Raw genomic sequence first — 17798 nt, 5'->3', positions numbered from 1 at the left:
GTCCGGCACGGCCCGTGCCCGTTCCACCGGTGCTTGGTTTGACACCGGTCAGCGGCTCCACTCCGGAGCCAGAGCAGTCCACTCCACCGGTGCCTGATCCGGTCAGCTGCTCCACTCCGGAGCCAGAGCAGTCCGCTTCACCGGTGTCAAGTCCAGCTCCGGTCAGCGGCTCCAGTCCAGACCTTGACGTCAGCCCCTCTCCAGGTTCGGGGTCTCCCAAACCAGGGTCCAGACGGGGCCTGGCGTATCGTGGGAGGAAGGAGCGGGGAAGCAGCGCGCCGAGGTCCAGACCAGACCAGGGGCGAAACAGGGAGGCGGAGAGTAAGAGGTCGTCACGCCCGGAGCCGGATCCGCCTCCGAGGCGGAATGCCCACCCGGCCCCTACCCTGTTATGTTTATGTTGTGCGGTCGGAGTCCGCACCTTTGGGGGGGGATACTGTCACGCCCTGACTCAGGGGACTCGTATATGTTGAGTCAGGGTGTGTATATTCTTTGTTGTGCTTTTTCTATGTGTGGTATTCTAGTATGTGTATTTCTATGTTGGCCGGTGTGGTTCCCAATCAGAGGCAGCTGTCGCTCGTTGTCTCTGATTGGGGACCATATTTAGGCAGCCTTTTGGCACTGTCTAGTTGTGGGATCTTGTTCCGTATAAGGTATGTTGTGTGTTCTACCTTGGACTCGGTTGTTGTTTTGTCGTTGTGTTTATTCCGTTAATAAACATGTACATATATCACACTGCGCCTTGGTCTGACCCGTCATTCAACGAACATGACAGGGGTACTATGTGTAGATCAGTGACACACAATTTAATCAATTTTAAATTCCGGCAGTAACACAATAAAATGTGGAAAAAGTCAAGGGGTGTGAATGCTTTCTGAAGGCACAGTACATCTGTGTTAGCATGACCAGGGTGAGAAGGATATGACTGATGAATCATGCCAGGCCAGTGCTGTGAAAGGCTCAAGTAAACACGTGTTGGGTAAAATAGACTACACCCTGGATACCATTGTAATCTGCTGCTGCCTCTCAAAGATTATTACCCTCACACACTTCCACATACAATCTGTTCAATCTCGCCACAGAGAGTGCTGACAAAGCAAATGCAGTGGATGGAGTTTGGTGCTATTAATGTGATAAGGGGGTGTGGAGATATACAGTGTATATCAACATTTGTCAAATGACAGGACAACACGTTACTGTATTCTTGGCTTTGGGAAATTAGTTGTATACCCTTGTGCCTTTGATGTATTGCCCTTAAAATAATAGATCAAACAGAAAATGTGATTAATGATCAAATGTTGGCGGATGACACAGTATATTGTCTTTCATTGGTTTTCTAAACTTCCACGTCTTCCTAATGGTTGTGGCGATGATGACAAATTGGTTCTATATGACTGTTTGTGAGGGCAAAAAAAGTGTTCTGTGCACTTTCATTATAGTATGGGACATTTCCCCCTTACTCCTCTGCTGTAGCTGCATGAAGATGACATGAAAATGTAGTAGTCCTGCATTATTACCCATCTGTTGAGTCATTAACAACCTGCCTGTCATTGCCCCACTGACACACAGAGACAGGGCACAACCTGCTGGCCTTTGCCCTACTGACAGCACAGAGACAGGACACACTGTAAACCCCCAAACTCATTCTACCTTACACACCCTCAAACCCAAAAGCATAATTTTAAAGCAGAAATCCGCAGGTGTGTTTTCACTTTGAACGAAAACAAGGGTGTTGAGCCCTGAGCCGCCTTGGGCTGGCCTTCTGGGCTAGGAGTGTCTTTGTGCTAATCCCGCCAACTCGAATGACCCTGCTGCCCCACAGCTGGAGAGGAAGTGAAAGTCACCTAACATTACAGCCGCCAGAAACAAACAGAGCAGACGAAGCCAACAAGCAATATTCTCTGTTCTTGGATCTGAATCAACTCGACCCCAAAAGAGAAAAAGAAGGCTCATGACCAATCTATGAACTGCATAAATATGTGAATACATTTTGAAAGGTGGAAGAGTGACTCCCAGATTGCCACCGTTGTCATGGACTGATAACGTTAGGAAAGTGTTGGGTTGCATGTTTAGCCTGCTAGCTACGTTAGCTGCTAACCTTAGTGTGTTCAATGTTCAAGCTAGCTAACCAGGCTACTTAGCTACAGTGAGGGAAAAAAGTATTTGATCCCCTGCTGATTTTGTACGTTTGCCCACTGACAAAGACATGATCAGTCTATAATTTTATTGGTAGGTTTATTTGAACAGTGAGAGACAGAATAACAACAAAAAAATCCAGAAAAACGCATGTCAACAATTTTATGAATTGATTTGCATTTTAATGAGGGAAATAAGTATTTGACCCCTCTGCAAAGTATGACTTAGTACTTGGTGGCAAAACCCTTGTTGGCAATCACAGAGGTCAGACGTTTCTTGTAGTTGGCCACCAGGTTTGCACACATCTCAGGAGGGATTTTGTGCCACTCCTCTTTGCAGATCTTCTCCAAGTCATTAAGGTTTCGAGGCTGACTTTTGGCAACTTGAACCTTCAGCTCCCTCCACAGATTTTCTATGGGTTTAAGGTCTGGAGACTGGCTAGGTCACTCCAGGACCTTAATGTGCTTCTTATTGAGCCACTCCTTTGTTGCCTTGGCCGTGTGTTTTGGGTCATTGTCATGCTGGAATACCCATCCACGACCCATTTTCAATGCCCTGGCTGAGGGAAGGAGGTTCTCACCCAAGATTTGACAGTACATGGCCCCGTCCATCATCCCTTTGATGCGGTGAAGTTGTCCTGTCCCCTTAGCAGAAAAACATCCCCAAAGCATAATGTTTCCACCTCCATGTTTGATGGTGGGGATGGTGTTCTTGGGGTCATAGGCAGCATTCCTCCTCCTCCAAACACGGCGAGTTGAGTTGATGCCAAAGAGCTCCATTTTGGTCTCATCTGACCACAACACTTTCACCCAGTTCTCCTCTGAATCATTCAGATGTTCATTGGCAAACTTCAGACGGCCCTGTATATGTGCTTTCTTGAGCAGGGGGACCTTGCGGGTGCTGCAGGATTTCAGAGTTTCACGGTGTAGTGTGTTACCAATTGTTTTCTTGGTGACTATGGTCCCAGCTGCCTTGAGATCATTGACAAGATCCTCCCGTGTAGTTCTGGGCTGATTCCTCACCATTCTCATGATCATTGCAACTCCACGAGGTGAGATCTTGCATGGAGCCCCAGGCCGAGGGAGATTGACAGTTTTTTTTGTGTTTCTTCCATTTGCGAATAATCGCACCAACTGTTGTCACCTTCTCACCAAGCTGCTTGGTAATGGTCTTGTAGCCCATTCCAGCCTTGTGTAGGTCTACAATCTTGTCCCTGACATCCTTGGAGAGCTCTTTGGTCTTGGCCATGGTGGAGAGTTTGGAATCTGATTGATTGATTGCTTCTGTGGACAGGTGTCTTTTATACAGGTAACAAGCTGAGATTAGGAGCACTCCCTTTAAGAGTGTGCTCCTAATCTCAGCTCGTTACCTGTATAAAAGACACCTGGGAGCCAGAAATCTTTCTGATTGAGAGGGGGTCAAATACTTATTTCCCTCATTAAAATGCAAATCAATGTATAACATTTTTGACATGCGTTTTTCTGGATTTTTTTGTTGTTATTTTGTCTCTCATTGTTCAAATAAACCTACCATTAAAATTATAGACTGATCATTTCTTTGTCAGTGGGCAAACATACAAAATCAGCAGGGGATCAAATAATTTTTTCCCTCACTGCAGCTAACTAACATCTTCTGTATTCAGACTGTTTTGTACTCAAAGGAATCTAATGATATCATCATGTAACTACACTGCATAAACCCCACACGATGCCCAATGCCTTTATGTCAAGTAGCTAACATTAGCTAGCTGAAGCTAGATACAGTGGCTTGCGAAAATATTCACCCCCCTTGGCATTTTTCCTTATTTGATGCCTTACAACCTGGAATTAAATTAGATTTTTGGGGGGTTTGTATCATTTGATTTACACAACACGCCTACCACTTTGAAGATGCAAAATATTTGAGCGTGCATAACTATTCACCCCCCCCAAAGTCAATACTTTGTAGAGCCACCTTTTTCAGCAATTACAGCTGCAAGTCTCTTGGGGTATGTCTCTCTAAGCTTGGCACATCTAGCCACTGGGATTTTTGCCCATTCTTCAAGGCAAAACTGCTTCAGCTCCTTCAAGTTGGATGGGTTCCGCTGGTGTACAGCAATCTTTAAGTCATACCACAGATTCTCAATTGGATTGAGGTCTGGGCTTTGACTAGGCCATTCCAAGATATTTAAATGTTTCCCCTTCAACCACTCGAGTGTTGTTTTAGCAGTATGCTTAGGCTCATTGTCCTGCTGGAAGGTGAACCTCCGTCCCAGTCTCAAATCTCTGGAAGACTGAAACAGGTTTCCCTCAAGAATTTCCCTGTATTTAGTGCCATCCATCATTCCTTCGATTCTGACCAGTTTCCCAGTCCCTGCCTATGAAAAATATCCCCACAGCATGATGCTGCCACCACCATGCTTCACTGTGGGGATGGTGTTCTCGGGGTGATGAGAGGTGTTGGGTTTGCGCCAGACATAGCGTTTTCCTTGATGGCCAAAAAGCTCAATTTTAGTCTCATCTGACCAGAGTACCTTCTTCCATATGTTTGGGGAGTCTCCCACATGCCTTTTGGCGAACACCAAACGTGTTTGCTTATTTTTTTCTTTAAGCAATGGCTTTTTTCTGGCCACTCTTCCGTAAAGCCCAGATACTCCAATCTCCGCTGTGGAGCTTTGCAGCTCCTTCAGGGTTATCTTTGGTCTCTTTGTTGCCTCTCTGATTAATGCCCTCCTTGCCTGGTCCGTGAGTTTTGGTGGGCGGCCCGCTCTTGGCAGGTTTGTTGGAGTGCCATATTTTTTCCATTTTTTAAAATGGATTTAATGGTGCTCCGTGGGATGTTCAAAGTTTCTGATATTTTTTTATAACCCAACCCTGATCTGTACTTGTCCACAACTTTGTCCCTGACCTGTTTGGAGAACTCCTTGGTCTTCATGGTGCCGCTTGCTTGGTGGTGCCCCTTGCTTAGTGGTGTTGCAGACTCTGGGGCCTTTCAGAACAGGTGTATACTGAGATCATGTGACAGATCATGTGACCCTTAGATTGCACACAGGTGGACTTTATTGAACTAATTATGTGACTTCTGAAGGTAATTGGTTGCACCAGATCTTATTTAGGGGCTTCATAGCAAAGGGGGTGAATACATATGCACGCACCACTTTTCCGTTATAAATTTTTTTCCATTTCACCATTTCACCAATTTGGACTATTTTGTGTATGTCCATTACATTAAATCGATTTAAATTACAGGTTGTAATGCAACAAAATAGGAAAAATGCCAAGGGGGATGAATATTTTTGCAAGGCACTGTATGCAGATTGTTGACATGATAGTGTTTCGTTTCTAGATGATAATGCTAACTAGCTAGGTGGTCAATAGCATTTGCGGCCCAGGACCACCCCAAAAAAATTCATCTAGCTATACATTCGGTACAGTAACATCACACAAACTTATTTCTCAGGGAGATATGGGTGGGGACGGTCTGATTTCGAGAGAAAGAAATGCTATATGCATTTTCTGTTATTCTTTGTGATTGAATAATTATTTTGTTGGTAATCAACCAAAATAGTTAGCTATGTTTGCCTGTTCTGCATATTGCCTGCCTATATAGAGCTTTGATTCCTACCTAGAGTTAACTACCCACCAGAACGACTGAATGAATACCCAGCGTGGTCAGTTAAGTAAACAATGGTACATCTGCATGACATATTGGTGTGCTATATTGGTGTGCTATGGGCCATCAAGTCACGGAATGGGACATTAGCATGACACGTTGAACTGGTTACAGCACAACACCAAGGACACTGACTGTTGTGACACTTATTTGGTGGTAATGTCGTGTGCCCCTTCCTAGTAGGAGGTGAAAGGTGGGAACCAGGAGTAGCACACAACAGTTTGTGGCCTGGAGGTGTGGGACCTGGTAACAGGATCATCATTCCAAACTGCTGTGTGTGGCGAGTACTGGCCTCCCATGGTCCACTGCAGCACCATGTAGGCTTTTTTCCTGGGAGCTGAGAGATAGCTGTATATGTCCTGCCTTGTATGTGTGTTTTATTTCAGTACTACAAGTGTTCAGTTGTCATTGTAATTGTTCAAATTTTTTTGGTGTGAAAACAGTCACTTTTCTAAATTATGAATTATTTGGATTTTTACATAACATAGATTTATTTATGTGGTCAGTCTTTTATCATGCAGCAAGCAGTCCAAGTCATCCATGATTATGTTACTCCGGCAGTGTCAATGCTGATGGGAGAAAAAATATCACATCACTGAAATGTATTGAAATCACTTACTGTATTAGTGCTAGTGTCAATGGTTTTCATAGTATTGATTCTAACTCAATGTGATTGTATGTTAATGTCTCAAGTTTCATCAGGAAAAGGTAAAATACTCTCATGAGCGTAATGTCTGCCATTCTGTATGAACAAAAGTTCCCTACCAAGCCCTTTGCACAGATGTTCCTGGAGAAACTCTTGCTTGGTTAGTAGTGAGACAGGAGGGACGAGTCAGTCTGTGGGAGTTGTTGGCAAATAGTTTCTTCAATAGTACAAGGTAAAACGCAATGTCATATTCCCATACACACCCCACTGTATCCTGTGCATATGCCAAATAAACTTTGATTTAGATTTGATAACATAATATTAATGGAATTTGAGTAAATTATAGTGAGAACGTACACAGGGTTTATGAATTTAACCATCAATGAATTGATGCTTGGTAACATACTGGCCATGGTCTCACCTGAGAGAGAGCAGGTAGGTAATATATTGACCATGGTCTCACCTGAGAAAGAGGATGTAGGTAATAATATACTGTCCATGGTCTCACCTGAGAGAGAGCAGGTAGGTAATATACTAACTCAATGTAATTGTAAAGTAATATAGTCAAAATACTTGTAACGAGCGTAATGTCTGCCATTCTGCATGAACAAAATGTTCCTACCAAGCCCTCAACGTGATCAAGACAAAGGAGATGATTGTGGACTACAGGAAAAAAAAGAGGACTGAGCGCGCCCCCATTCTCATCGACGGGGCTGTAGTGGAACAGGTTGAGAGCTTCAAGTTCCTTGGTGTCCACATCACCAACAAACTATCATGGTCCAAACACACCAAGACAGTCGGGAAGAGGGCACGACAAAGCCTATTCCCCCTCAGGAGACTGAAAGATTTGGCATGGGTCCTCAGATCCTCAAAAAGCTCTACAGCTACACCATCAAGAGCATCCTGACTGGTTGCATCACCGCCTGGTATGGCAACTGCTCGGCCTCCGACCGCAAGGCACTACAGAGGGTAGTGCGTACGGCCCAGCACATCACTGGGGCCAAGCTTCCTGCCATCCAGGACCTCTATACCAGGCGGTGTCAGAGGAAGGCCCTAAAAATGGTCAAAGACTCCAGCCACCCTAGTCATTGACTGTTCTCTCTGCTACCGCACGGCAAGCGGTACCGGAGCGCCAAGTCTAGGTCCAAAATACTTCTTAACAGCTTCTACCCCCAAGCCATAAGACTCCTGAACTGCTAATCATGGCTACCCGGACTATTTGCATTGCCTCTTTTACACTGCTGCTACTCTGTTTATTATTCATGCATAGTCACTTTAACTCTACCCACATGTACATATTACCTCAATTACCTCGACTAACCGGTGCCCCCGCACATTGACTCTGTAACGGTACCCCCTGTATATAGCCTCCCTACTGTTATTTTATTTTACTGCTGCTCTTTAATTATTTGAATTTTACTTTATTACTTAAAAAATGCATTGTTGGTTAAGGGCTTGTAAGTAAGCATTTCACTGTAATGTCTACACCTGTTGTATTCAACATGTGGCAATTAAGATTTGATTTGATGCTCCTGGAGATACTCTTGCTTGGTTGATAGTGGGACGAGTCTGTCTGTTGGGGTAGTTGGCACTGTGGGAAAACATTAAATACATGTTTTATTCACTAGTGCACGGTACAATGCAATGCCATATTCCCGTATACACCCCACTGTGCATATGCCAAATAAACGTTGATTTTGATAACATAATATGGATGGAATAATCAAAGCTGTATATAGGCAGGCAATGTGCTGAACAGGCAAACATAGCTAACTATTTTGGTCAATTACCAGCAAAATAATTATTGAATCACAAAGCGTAACAGAAAAAGCATTCAGCATTTCTTTCCTTGGTCGATTAACAACAAAATAATTATCGAATCACAAAGCATAACAGAAAATGCATACAGCATTTCTTACCTCTCTTTCAGTGTTGGGATTTGCACAACCACAACTTGTACAGCCTCAGGTTCCCTCAAAATCAGACTGTCTCCACCAGTATCTCCCTGAAAAATACATGTTTGTGTGATGTTACTGTCATTTTATGGGGTAGTCCTGGGCCGGAAATGCTGTTGACCACCTAGCTAGCTAGCATTATCATCTACATTTACATTTACATCATTTAGCAGACGCTCTTATCCAGAGCAACTTACAAATTGGTGCATTCAAATTATGATAGCCAGTGGGACAACCACTTTTTATTTTTTTTATGGGGGAGGTGGGGGAGAAGGATTACTTTATACTATTCCAGGTATTCTTGGACAAACTAAACACTACAAACTAAACACTATCATGTCAACAATCTACATATCTAGCTTCATCTAGCTAATGTTGGCTAGTTTAAATAAAGGCATTGGGCATCTTGTGGGGTTTATGCAGTGTAGCTGAGTACAAAACAGTCAGAATACAGAAGATGTTAGCTAGCTAGCTAAGTAGCCTTGTTAGCTAGCTTGAACATTGAACACACTAAGGTTAGCAGCTAGCAGGCTAAACACGCAACCCAACACTTTCTTAACATTACCAGTCAGTGGAGGCTGCTGAGGGTAGGACGGCTCATAATAATGGCTGGTACAGAGCGAATGAAATGGTATTTGATACCATTCCAGCCATTACCACAAGCCTGTCCTCCCCAATTAAGGTGCCACCAACCTTCTGTGTTACCGGTCCATGAGAAAGGTGGCCACTTCGCCGTCACTCTTCCACCTTTCAAAATTAATTCCAATGTTTATCCGGTTTATGGATTGGTCTTGGGCAGTCTTTTTCTCGCTTCTTTTTCTTTTTTGGGGTCGAGTTGATTCAGATCCAAGAACAGATAATTATGCTTGTTTGCTTCATCGACTCTGTTTGTTTCTAGCAGTGGTAACGTTAGGTTGCAAGTGACTTCCTCTACAGCTCTGGGGCAGCAGGGTCATCCGAGTAGCGTAAAGATACACTTAGCCCAGAAGGCCAGCCCAAGGTGGCTCAGGTCTCAACCCCCTTGTTTTCGTTCAAAGTGAATACACTACACAAGAAGTGGGGTGGCATAGGGTCGCCCACGACCTGTGGATTATTGCTTTAAAGCACAGGCATGTTAGGAGAAACCGATCTCCAAAAATCCCAACCATGCAGAGACGGTCGGAGAGATCATTGCTCTCAGATTTATTCATTCCACGGCGGATCAATCACTTGTCATATACACTTAATGCAACAGCATGTCTGAAATATGTCCAGCATGCTAGTGGTTTAGAAGATGGCAGAGTAGAGCAGGGATCTTGATTGGGACAGCGACATAAACTAATATCATTGAGTGTATCAGTTTGATGTGATTCTCTTCCCTGGGGTCATGGGGTAGGATATACAGACCCTTGCTTTTCCCACATTTTGTTACGTTACAGCCTTATTATAAAATTGATTTAAACAATTTTTTAAAAACGTATCATCAATCTACTCACAATACCCAATAGCGACAAAGCAAAAACAGGTTTTTAATTTTCTTTGCTAATTTGTAAAAAACTAACAAATAAAACACGGAAATATCACATTTACATAAGTATACAGACCCTTTACTCAGTACTTTGTTGAAGCACCTTTGGCAGCGATTACAGCCTTGAGTCTTCTTGGGTATAATGCTACAAGTTTGGCACAACTGTATTTGGGGAGTTTCTCCCATTCCTCTCTGCAGATCCTCTCAAGCTCTGTCAGGTTGGATGGGGAGCGTTGCTGCACAGCTGTTTTCAGGTCTCTCCAGAGATGTTAGATCGGGTTCAAGTCCGGGCTCTGGCTAGGCCACTCAAGGACATTCAGAGACTTGTCCCAAAGCCACTCCTGCGTTGTCCTGTTGGAAGATGAACCTTTGCCCCAGTCTGAGGTCCTGAGAGCTCTGGAGCAGGTTTAAATCAAGGATCTCTATGTACTTTTCTCAGTTAATCTTTGCCTCGATCCTGACTAGTCTCCCAGTCCATGCCTCTGAAATAAATCCCCACAGCATGATGCTGCCACCACCATGCTTCACCGTAGGGATGGTGCCAGGTTTCCTCCAGACGTGACGCTTGGCATTCAGGCTATGGTCGGAGAGTCTTTAGGTGCCTTTTGGCAAACTCCAAGTGGGCTGTCATGTGCCTTTTACTGAGGAGTGGCTTCCGTCTGGCCACTCTACCATAAAGGCCTGATTGGTGGAGTGCTGCAGAGATGGTTGTCCTTCTGAAAGGTTCTCCCATCTCCACAGATGAACTCTAGAGCTCTGTCAGAGTGACCATCGGGTTCTTGGTCACCTCCCTGACCAAGGCCCTTCTCCCCCGATTGCTCAGTTTGGCCTGGCGGCCAGCTCTAGGAAGAGTCTTGGTGGTTCCAAACTTCTTCCATTTAAGAATGATGGAGGCCACTGTGTTCTTGGGGACTTTCAAAGCTGCAGAAATTTTTTGGTACCCTTCCCCAGATCTGTGCCTCGACACAATCCTGTCTCGGAGCTCTACGGACAATTCCTTTGACCTAATGGCTAGGTTTTTGCTCTGACATTCACTGTCAACTGTGGGACCTTATATAGACAGGTGTGTGCCTTTCCAAATCATGTCCAATCAATTGAATTTACCACAGGTGGACTCCAATCAAGTTGTAGAAACATCTCAAGGATGATCAATGGAAACAGGATGCACCTGAGCTCAATTTCAAGTCTCATGGCGAAGGGTCTGAATACTTATGTAAATAAGGTATTTCTGTTTTTTATTTTTAATACATTTACAAACATTTCTAAAAGCCTGTTTTCACTTTGTCATTATGGGATATTGTGTGTAGATTGATGAGGTAAAAAATGTATTTTTAATCCATTTTAGAATAAGGCTGTAACATAACAAAATATGGAAAAATGGATGCACTGTAAATCCGAATGCACTGTAAATCAGAGGCTGCTGGGATTGGAAACATGCAGACTGGGGGTCCACTGTAGGGAAGCAGGTAGGGTAGAGGGAACATGGGGCTGAATATGGGACAGAAGGCTTTATTTTTACTATGACAGCCTATGGCTCCAGTTTATCATGAGGCCATGATATGGAGAATAATTTAATCAGGACTAAAGAAGTAAATCTACAGGGAGGTGTCAGGGATATGACAGGTTGACATGCCCTGTCCGCGCTCCGCTAGGGCCCACGATGATCAAATCACCAGACGACAGACATAGAGTCACAGCTGAGAGGGACTCACCGTGCACTGCATCAGATATTCTGGTGACACCAGGCATTGGGATGTAAAATGTTGTTGAATAATGACCTAGATAAAATGTGACAACAATACAAGCCATTGTGTCTTGGTGGAGGGGAAAAGCAGGTGCATGTGTCTGATTTGAGACATGGCAGATATGTCAAAGTCACATCGTTCCAGATGAGGCAGTGTGTCTAAAGGCTAAGTTGTCTTTAAGAGAAAAGATTAACTCTCAAACCACCATGTTGTTCTGTTAGTGGAACTAGAATACAAACACTCTGCGAGTGTGACTACTCTAGTAGTCAGTTTTTTTTATCAGTGTGCACTATTGTCACAAAGCTGCTTCCCCCACTTGTTCTATTTCGGTCACCATCTGCAAAGGGCAGGAAACAAATGTCACTTAACAGTAGTACTTCTGTGAACTAAACTATTGACTATACCAAGTCAAGATATTCTCAGAGTGATTTCTTCTATCTAGTGCATAACTCTCTATCCTTGTATAGCTGGCAGTGGTACCAGGAATTTTGGAACTATTGTATAATATTTGTGCAATATAGCATACATTGAATTTTGTCTAAAGTATAGAGAAAAGAGGCAGAGGCGTTTAAAGAATTATAGATCCAGCTTGATATTACATTACATCACAATGAGGGAGCCATGTTATTGGCGATGGACTAGTTAAGTGTTCTCCAGATGGTGGCTCAGGACCCAAAGCTCTTTAGATAGATCAGAGCTCAACAAAGTCTGGAAACCACTGTAGCAGTGAGGGCCAACGAATGGGAGTTGAGAGGATACCCAATGGTTAACAGTAAAAGCGTAATTGATTCTAATTTACTTGACAGTGCATGACTGGAAAAAGCCGATTCACTGTATTCACAAGCATTTTATTATTCCTATTTAAGTGTACTCACAATGCTCATGAATTACCAGATTAGTTGAAAGGTAATGGATTTTGGGGGATTAGAATGACAGTATTTTATCTTCATGGCTTAGCTAAACCCATAATCACAGGTGAATGGGAAATTAACTGTGACCATAATGATCGGATGATGAATTAGTTGGCGGTCTTTGCATTAGCGAAGGTCAAATTGTCAATTACACTGTGTAGGGTTAAGCTAATCCTTAATCCTGAACACCTGCATAATATATGGGAATGAAAAGGAGATTTATACTGATTCGATTTGAAAGGGTTTGTTATAAAGGAATTCTAATAGGATTTAATGTACAGTTGAAGTTGGAAGTTTACATACACTTAGGTTGGAGTCATTAAAACACGTTTTTCAACCACTCCACACATTTCTTGTTAACAAACTATAGTTTTGGCAAGTCGGTTAGGACATCTACTTTGTGCATGACACAAGTAATTTTTCCAACAATTGTTTACAGACAGATTATTTCACTTATAATTCACTGTATCACAATTCCAGTGGGTCAGAAGTTTACATACACTAAGTTGACTGTGCCTTTAAACAGCTTGGAAAATTCCAGAAAATGATATCATGGCTTTAGAAGCTTCTGATAGGCTAATTGACATCATTTGAGTCAATTGGAGGTGTACCTGTGGATGTATTTCAAGGCCTACTTTCAAACTCAGTGCCTCTTTGCTTGACATCATGTGAAAATCAAAAGAAATCAGCCAAGACCTGAGAAAAAATATTGTAGACCTCCACAAGTCTGGTTGATCCTTAGGAGCAATTTCAAACTGAAGGTACCACGTTCATCTGTACAAACAATAGTACGCAAGTATAAACACCATGGGACCACGCAGTCGTCATACCGCTCAGGAAGGACACGTGTTCTGTCTCCTAGAGATGAATGTACTTTGGTGCGAAAAGTACAAGTCAATCCCAGAACAACAGCAAAGGACCTTGTGAAGATGCTGGAGGAAACAGGTACAAAAGTATCTATATCCACAGTAAAACGAGTCCTATATCGACATAACCTGAAAGGCCGCTCAGCAAGGAAGAAGCCACTGCTCCAAAACCGCCATAAAAAAGCCAGACTACGGTTTGCAACTGCACATGGGGACAAAATTGCTTAAGGACAACAAAGTCAAGGTATTGGAGTGGCCATCACAAAGCCCTGACCTCAATCCTATAGAAAATGTGTGGGCAGAACTGAAAAAGTGTGTGCGAGCAAGGAGGCCTGCAAACCTGACTCAGTTACACCAGCTCTGTCAGGAGGAATAGGCCAAGTGTCACGGATTCAGCCGAGGCTGCTCCTCCTCCTTGCTCGGGCAGGCTTCGGCGTTCGTCGTCCCCGGAGTACTAGCTGCTGCCGATCGATGTTTCGGTGTTTGTCTTGTTTAGTCTTTATTGTTTACACCTGTTCCCCATTATGTTTGATTGTTTTCCCTATATTTACCCCTGTCTCTCATTTGATATTTTGTGTGTTATTGTTTGTTGTCATTCCGGCAGTTCGTGTATGTACGGGTCTTTGTGCTTTCCTCCCTGTTTTGGAGGTTTGTTGTTGTGTACGTTTATTTTACTGTGTTCAGTAAATAACGTTGCCAGCCGCTCTGTGTCCTGCTTTTGACTTCGCTACCGCATACACGTCGCATGACACCAAGATTTACCCAACTTATTGTGGGAAGCTTGTGGAAGGCTACCCGAAATATTTGACCCAAGTTAAACAGTTTAAAGGCAATGCTACCAAATACTAATTGAGTGTATGTAAACTTCTGACCCACTGGGAATGTGATGAAAAAAATAAAAGCTGAAATAAATCATTCTCTCTACTATTATTCTGACATTTCACATTTTAAAATAAAGTGGTGATCCTAACTGACCTAAACCAGGGAATTTTTACTAGGATTAAATGTCAGGAATTGTGAAAAACTGAGTTTAAATGTATTTGGCTAAGGTGTATGTAAACTTCTGACTTCAACTGTAAGTATGTATTTTTCTTGTTAACCCATTGTTGAGTACATACAAATTCTAACATTTCCTTACTCAAGTCTAAAATGTGATAGGTGTTAAACGTTGGGCTGGTCAGCAGCTGTTTCATTGATGAAAAGCAAGAGAAGAGGTAAAGTTACCAGCAGAGAGCCACGAGGCACCAGCATGCCTATCCAAGGCTTGGAGCATATTGATCAGACTGTGCCCAGGATGAGAGAGGTGTAAGTCTTAGCAGCAGTTTAATGCTCTGAATACGAAATGACCCATTATGTCAGCAGTGACGAGCACAACAACCCTCTCCCCCACAAACAGATGTACTTACCAGTATGGTCTTAAGATAATGAGCAGTGCCTGGAATTGGGCATGAGGAGAGTGCAGTCAAAAGTCTGAGCAGAGGCTCCTGAACAGATGTGATAATAGTAATACTGTAAGTAAATAAATGTGTCATCTCAGCTGACTTTCAACCAATCACCTTTAGGACAAAGGAATAGCTGAAATGGTGTAAAACAAAAATTATTTCATTTCTCAGGCCAGTCCAGTCAAAACAAAACTTACCAAACAAATGTGACCCCTTGATCCTTGTTATTTAGTAAAATGTGTTACAGTAGAGACAGTTCTCCCACTGACTACCTAAGAGAAGTGGGACAGAGACATAAATAATTAGCTTCTCTGGTTTGAAAAGGAAACAGCAAAGGACCACTGATATTCTAAGGGAACTGCTTTTACCAACTCACCCACTAGAGGGGGATAAGCAATTCCTCATTGTAAACCCAGCTGCTCTGAAAGCAAAGCTGAAGATCTTGAAGGATTCTGTTAGGACTGTCTGCCATTAAACAGAGATAGAATATAAACTGTCACATAGTTAGATCTGGTATCTGTTTTACTCTGTCATCTCCCTCTCCCTAACATTTTTAGCTGGATGCCAGTTTTAAAAAGCCATGGCATAATCTTTGTAGTCGCACCAGGGATTTGCTCAGTAGTACGGCGGTGCATGGGGAAACGGTCTGAGCCCTTCTAAGTGCCAGACTGGAACAGTGGCAGAAGCTTTGATCTAATCTGGTCTGTGTGCCCTCGCGCCAGCCAGCGGTGACTTGTGCAGAGCCAAGTGAGAGAGAGAGGTCGCTAAACTGAACACGTTCCCACTGATAGGAGGCTGGTAGCTAGAGCCGTGAAAACTCGAGCTGACGACTAACACATATCAAATCCGTGCGCTGAAAATTGGGGACTTGCAGATTTACAGAGTGGATTACATCTCTAGAGAGCACAGAATTTGACATGGCAGTGCATTCCAAAATCCAACCCCAGATTACAGAGGTCATAGCGTAGAGGACAAATGACCTCTTGTCTGTGTAGATTGGGGAAAATCTCCTTCAGGCGCATCTTCTCCCAACGCTTGCATGTCTCACAGTAATGACTGTTTGCATACTTAGAGGATCATATATATACTGTAATAGAGTATGCTTATGTTATGTTCATGTTCAACATTCAGAGGATAGAATTGTCTGCTGTTTTGGTTTCACAGTGGAGATTTTGTTTGTTTCTACTGACTCAACAGGACACATAAGTCATAAAACTAAGTTTTCATGACTTCTTCATGACGTAAACAGCAACCTGTCTTTTTTACATGGTCCCAAACTGCAGTATTTAACACTCATCTGTTGCAACCAGGCTTAAGCACCAAATAAACTGTGTTCTGAAGAAAATGAAACAGATAATACAGTGTAATGATGTACCTAGTCCTGCATTTTCTATTACAATATCCCTGACTAAAATAAATGTCCACAGTGAGTTTTGATCCCTAACATTGGAATAAAGCCTCCAGCCATTGTTCGAGTTTGCGGGTGGATTTAGCTCCATGTAGCACAGCAATAAAATACTATTTCATGTGTTTTGGAGACTTTGGGCTGTGACCAAGTTACAGAATGACTGCAATGTTCAACAACTTTAAACAGGTTTCATGACTGTATTGCCCAGCGTTACTGCAAAGGCAGAAGCAGAATCACAGTTGTGTGAGTTCCACTCTTCTTGTCAGCAAGGTCAAATTGGGCTAGATGGTCAAATCAATGTTTCCACTGTGCTGTAATTACCTCCCGATAGCTGTTCTGTGTCTCTGTTTGGAATACACCTTGGTAATAGGGGGCATATCGTAATACTTGATTACATAAGTCCTCTGATTAAGTCAATGATGACTCATTGGCTGTTCTGTTTAATTCCACATCCCCATTTTACCACAGTAATCCCCAACATAGGTGACCTTCAGACATCCGCCTCAGCTGTTTCACTGCCTTGATTAAACATGTGGAAGGTCAAGCTCTTTTAATGACATCCTCCTCAAAGACATTAACCCTAACGTGTTCCATCATACAATGGCCGGATAAGACATGGATAATGTAATTGAGGGAAAGCAATACTGTGTTCTTAACAATTTAAGGGATTATCAATCAGCCTACATGATCAATGACAGAAATATTGCCTATTTGTATTACAGAGGAAACTCAGCAATAATGTCATAAAATGAAAATATGTATGTCCATCAGCACAGCAAATACATAATGTTTTTGATATGGTCAATATCTATCAACTTTCATAATGCCTTTCCATTCTCAGCAGCTATACCATCATTGGTGTTCCAGGCTGCTCCGCTACTAATGACAATCTATAATGGTCCTTTCTCAGCCATGTGCTGCTGATAAGGTCCCTGACCAGCAGTGCGATGCAGAAAGCCCTACGTTCCTCTGGGGAGGCAGCTTTTCAGAGTGGAGACTATATTATCACGTAGTCCAACCAATTACCCCTTGGGGAACGCCACCGCCACTTTACTGGTACACTCCATCAACGCTAACACAAGCCCCTCGTCCCATTCCCTCTGTCAGGCAGGGGTTGAGGAATGGGGGGACAGCAGAGGGTCCCCAGCTATCCTACATGTCTTGATAGGGAGATACAATTATGCCGTGGGCCATGACACCCACCAAGGAATACTGAGGATTACATTGTATTCACCCCACTGTGATTTACATTTAAATTTTTACATTTTAGTCATTTAGCAGACGCTGTTATCCAGAGAAACTTACAGTTAGTGAGTGCATACATTTTTCATACTGGCCCCCACGCATGCTAAATCAGGTCCCCATGACAGGATACCATACACACACGCACACGCACACACGCACGCCACACAGTCAGGCCTGCAGGTGGCTGTGTGACAGATAAGTCACAGAGGATGACTCTGTCTGACAGAGGGACACAGTATCTGACCAGACATTAAATGGATTGGTGAATGTAATGCTATAGGATCTA

This window comes from Coregonus lavaretus (assembly GCF_964263955.1).
Source record: "Coregonus lavaretus genome assembly, chromosome: 28".
Lineage (NCBI taxonomy): Eukaryota > Metazoa > Chordata > Actinopteri > Salmoniformes > Salmonidae > Coregonus > Coregonus lavaretus.
Note: the sequence above shows the minus strand (reverse complement) of the source record.